The sequence below is a fragment of the Danio rerio genome, chromosome 6 (assembly GCF_052040795.2).
Source record: "Danio rerio strain M-AB ecotype USA chromosome 6, GRCz13ab, whole genome shotgun sequence".
Taxonomy (NCBI): Eukaryota; Metazoa; Chordata; class Actinopteri; order Cypriniformes; family Danionidae; genus Danio; species Danio rerio.
Window position 1 is genome coordinate 38,584,484 of NC_141026.1, and position 6,000 is coordinate 38,590,483.

The window sequence follows — 6,000 nt, forward strand, 5'->3', positions numbered from 1 at the left end:
TGCCAATATTAAGTGAGCTTTTCCTTAAAACAAGCAAAATAATCTGCCAATGGGGTAAGCAAATTAATCTTGTTTTTTTTTTTTGTTTTTTTTGACGTAAGATTATTTTGCTATAGCAACAGATGCTAGAGGCCATGGTCTTAAGCCTCCTTTTGTAGAGCAACCAACTCCAATGCGGAAGGTCGCCAATTCAATCCCAGCTCGGATCGGGTTGGGTGGTGTAGGACCGGCGGGGTTACACTTGTTTGTGTGTATTTGTTTGTTTAGTCATTGTTTGTCACTTTAGGTTAATAAAACTTTTGCGTGCATTTCTCATGAAGTTTGGGTTTGTGATAATAACTGCGTACATCAAAGTCACTTTCAGATTTTTGCTATATGCTCCAACTTAAGCATTAAGAATATTGATTTCATGGACGCACTAAAAATAACATGGACAACACGGTGGCTCAGTGGTTAGCACTGTCGCCTCACAGCAAGAAGGTCAGTTGGCATTTCTGTGTGGAGTTTGCATGTTCTCCCTGTGTTGGTGTGAGGTTCCTCTGGGTGCTCCAGTTTCCCGCACAGTCCAAAAACAAGCTATATATGTGAATTGAACAAACTAAAATGGCCATAGCCTATGAGTGTGAATGAGTGTGTATGGTTGTTTCCCAGTACTGGGTTGCAGCAGGAAAGACATCTGCTATGTAAAACATATGTTGGATAAGTTGGTGGTTCATTCCACTGTGGTGACTTCTGAATAATAAAGGGACTAAACTGAAGAAAAATGAATGAATAAATGAATGAATGAATGAATGAATGAATGAATGAATGAATGCAACCATTGTGAGATATAATTAATTTAGCATTAAATGTTCAGTGGACAAAATAATTAAAAAATTGTTAAACCCAAGTTTTTATATCAAGTTAATAAATATAATCCAAATATGCATGTTTAGTGATGACAAGTTATGATTAATAATTCATAATTCCCATTGAGCTAATTTTGCTACATCAGATTACTGGTTTGCATATAAACTAGAACATAAAAAATTAAAATTACGACTCAACAAATCCAGATCTACTTTTTAGCCTTTAGTGTTTTTTAATGATGGCGCTGTTTACCTGTGCACTTCAAAAAGCTTTTTGAGTGTTTTGCACCTTTCCTGCCTGAAATGTTGACACAGCAATGTGCAGGAACTTTTTGCAGGAGCAGTGGAGAAACATCCAGAGAATGAAGCCTTCAACTTCACGGTGAATGACAAGGGGTGCAAAAAAAATTGAGCAGAAGAAAGCTGAAGAAGCGGAGCAGCACTAAGCCATAGCCTCTTCTGGTGGAGGTCAAACCTCTGCTGACTCTTGCCAGACCATCTGCCTTAAAACGCATTGAAGAAAACCTATCTATGCTTCCAAGTGTTTCTGGAGACATCACTCTTCCAACTGCTCACATGCCACCAGTTGACAAACCACCTTTGGAAGAACCGTCACTTCAAAAGGATTCCAAACCACTGCCTGTTTATCCACATCCCATTGGTGCCCCAGATGAACTGTCATTCTGCTGCTGCTCTCTAGATTGTCTTTCTACCAGACAAGCTGGTCCTCCCAGTCTAATCTCAGCTGTGTGTTTCTCTCCAGTCTGCATCTCATCCAAACCTCATGCTCTTTGACACTGAGGATGAGGAGAGGGGGTTTGTGGAGATCTAGGCCTGCGATTTCCCTGAACGACCTTGACCGTTGAGTTGGATGGTTTCTTAGGATGAAGAGGTGCAGGAGGAGGATGAAGAGGTTCAAGAGAAAGAATTTTGGATCACTGAAGTCATGATGGTCCATTGGAGTAAGAAGGACCTCAGTGAAGGTGTAGAAGGGTTCTCCATGACCTCTCCTGGTGGTACTATACAGTTATTCATCCTCCTACAAGACAAGATGTTCATTTCTTTGTTAGCTTCAACGCTTCCCATTCACTTTGAATGGGTGACATCAAGCGTTGCCAACTGCATTGTGGATCCGTCGGCGCCACTTTAGTGGCATTGCTCGCTGCAGAATGGGACTTGCTCAACTTTTCAAGCGCCGAAGGAAGCATCAGCCAATTAGATTGCTGTATGCAAATACACCAGCTCAGACAGTGGCCTATTGCTGACTAATTTCATTGGCTGACGCTGCTACGACGATTGCGTCAGCCCTAACTTCAGACACGCCCTCTGTCAAGTGTTGACGCTGAAGCCCCGTGTGAATGGGGCGTTTCCTGAAGCTCATGATGTTGCCGCTCTGTATGGAGTGTTTCCTTCATCATAAAAAATGTTCTCCCACCACTGCTCTCCATTTTGGCCTCCAACCAGATGGATGGTTGCTAGGGTGGAGGGAAAAGATGAAGATGTGCAGAATGAATTCTGAAAGAGTAAATTGATGGAGCTTCACAATCATGAGGGAGATCTCTCCACACTGATGATGCAGCAGCAGCCACAGGACAATGGCAACATTGCGCTTACCACAGACTTGCTGTAGGTGGAGTAAAGAGACAGTGATAGAGCCAGTTCAGTGGATGAGGATGATTGGGAGGTCATGATCGGTAGGGGCCTATGAAGGGACTTGGCCAGGACACCAAGGTTACACCCCTACTCTTTATTAGTAGTGCCATGGGATTTTTAACGATCAAAGAGAGTCAGGACCTCGGTTTAACGTCTCATCCGAAAGACAGCGCTCACTGACAGAAAAGTGTCCCCTTCATTTTACAGGGACATTAGGACTCACACAGACCACAGGTTGAGCACCCCACGCTGGCCTCACTAAGACTACTTTCAACAGCAACATAGTTTTCCCATGTGGTCTCCCATCCAATAACTGGCCAGACTCAGCCATGCTTAGCTGTAATGAGAATCTAGTCTTGGGTTGCAAGGGTATTGCAAGGATATAATAGGAAAATATTAATCTCTTCATAGTCATTTGAAGTTTACTCTGGAAAACGTTTTTGAGCATTTGTGCATGCATGAATGTGAGTTTGTATAGCTTGATCAAATGTCCCACAAGTATATTCAACACAGGCTCGTTGTGAATACATAGCCCTGTATACCTTTCTGCAGAGTGTGAATTATGTAGTCAGACATACATATATTTGCATTTGGTCTTTAAAATGAACGCTACAGGGTGCTACCAGTTGACCAATTGACTTGCTTATCTATACCGGCTTTTCCGCTGTTACCAGTTTGCCCAGTAGCTCGCCATGTACGTCAGTGAACTTGAGACAAAGAAAACTCCTGGGACATATTTCACGCTCTCTAGCAATGTATACAGGGGTACGTATCCAAAATAAGCCTGGGTTGGGTAAAGTAATACCAGAAAAATGTTGACTTTGTGTCAACTTTTTTTCTCTCTCTCTTTTGAGGAAAACTGCTCATAAATCACTCAGAATTAACTTTTTTTCCCTATTTTGGTTGGAGAAGAGGACAGAATATACAGTTTGTACAGTATAAAATGATTGTGTCTGTGGAAAGTCCCCATAAAGATAGCTGTTTGCATATGTGCATGTGTGTGTGAAAGAGAGATATTAGTGAACATGTAAACTTATTCACTTTCACAAACAATCTAAGGAATAAAGGTATGAAACTTGTCACTGGGACAGTATCTTTTCAAGAGCTACATGTTTCCACCTACAGTTTCCACTACTCTTCTTTAATGGTATCAGTACCTACAAATGTCAAATGTTTTTTTTATTATTATTATTATTATTATTTATTCATTTATTTTTTTTTATACTTTTTAGGAACTAATATGTAACTAAAGGTACCATTTGGCTATTTGGTCGCAAGCTTGTACCTTAAGGTACCATTTGAGTGGCAGCTGTTGTACCTTTATTTCTGATAATGTATCATTTTCTCTAATGATTGTGTCAGATGTACTGTGAATATAGTATCATAGCCACCTGCGGCAAAAAGGGCATAGGCTATTGTTCACAAGTCAAATGTGTTCACAAGATAGATGGGTACTGGTTGTGCAAGGTATCCAGTCACAGAAGTTATGCCAGTTCCCATGCTACTGAGTATGATTCAGAATGAGTCAGAGAGATGGTTCAGAACGTGGAGACTTGCAGGTAAAAAGATATCAACACACACACAGTACAATGTGTATCAGACCATCCTAAAAATAAACTTTGTATTAACTTGATATGGGGCATGTTTTATTACTTAGGTTGAAAGGGGACTCCTATTTTTAAATAATGAAAAATAACTGATCTCCTGAAGAACAATTACATTAACACTAGAGAATTCAATAAGCTTGGGAAAAAAGGGCAGAAATTATGAAAACAAACCTTGTTAAGAGTGCAAACGGAACTGAGATCTCCTATTATTGTCTGCTTGATCCATATAAATAATTACCATTTATTTGAAATACGTCATGGGAAGCAATTCAGTCACGATTATTATGTAAGCCAGAGATAAAGATGTACAGAGAAGGAAGGATACCCCCGTTTTAAGGTGCTTCTTTTGTTCGAGACCTACGCATGCTAGTCGCAACGAGACTTGATTGTGGTCCCTGGTTTTGTAACTGCTGAGAGCAAAGAGGATTACATGAACAAAGCCTCTGTGTATGGTTGGGGAGGATATCCTGAAGCCAACCGAGTTTGTTTACATCATTGTATCTGTCAGACCACAAAGCTAACACAGGAGCACTAAAATATGCAAATGTCCTTAATAACCAGAGTGCTACAACCATGAAGAACACTGTGGTTAGCGCCTAAGTCTTTTATATTAGGAAGAAATGCTCTAAATGTGCCGTAAATGGGCTGAACGTTGCAACACAAGGGGGGTTAGTTCAATATTTTTATTCCCATGCTGGTAAAGACAAAATCCCATGCACCTGAATTTCAAGGTTAGCCTTGTAATATTTTAGAGGTCTTTCAGCAGCTGTGAGTGAAAGACTCTGGTCTCAGAGCAGTGGTCCAAGGGGCGACTGCAATCCAGCTGTGTTTTTAAATGAGGAACATCCATCTGAGCCTCTTTCCACTACTTATTGGCAAAGCAGAACAATCAGCTAGATAGAGAGAGAGCTCCACGCTGTGGTAAGAGCTCAATACACACAATAGAGTGTGATTCTGCTTAATGAGGAACATGCAGACAAGCACATGGGTCTGTTTTGCAGGGTTTTAGAGTTGTATTTTGGTGATGTGTGGGTTGCTAAATGTCATGGACGAATAATTTGTTGTTGTTTTATTATACTTTTAGGTTGTGAAAACTAGTAATAGCTAATTATGAATTTGTTATAACAAATTACCATTGTCCATCACATTTCGGTTACCAGAATTTAAAAATATGTATTTATTTATTATACAAATTTTACTAGTACGACTACTACTGCTACTACTACAACTAATAATAATAATAATAATAATAATATATTATTATTATTATTATTATTATTATTATTATTATTATTAAGTGATACACTTAGCAATGCTATAATAACTCACAAAATACAAAAGAAAATATGCAGTGCATCACTTATAATAGTAGTAATAATAATAATTATAATAATAATAACAGTGATGATGATGATACTAATAATAATAATAATTATTATTATAATTTTATTATTATTATTATTATTTTAAGTGAAGCACTACATATTGCATAATATGCAGTGCTACACCTAAAATAATAACAACAACAACAACAACAACAACAACAATAATAATAATAATAATAACAATAATTATAATTATGCATATTATTATTATTATTATCATCATCATTATCACTGTTATTATTATTATAGTTATTATTATCATTATTATTATTATTATTATTATTATTATTATTATTATTATTATTATTATTACTACTACTATTATAAGTGATGCACTGCATATTTTCTTTTGTATTTTGTGATTTATTATAGCATTACATGTTTAATTGCTGCTGTAATATTACTCCTGGGTTTAAAAAATAAGTGCTGCTATGTTACAACCCTATGGTTGTCTTGTCTCATCTGTTTCTCTCCTTTGCCTAGAAAACATCTGATTGGCCTCTTTCA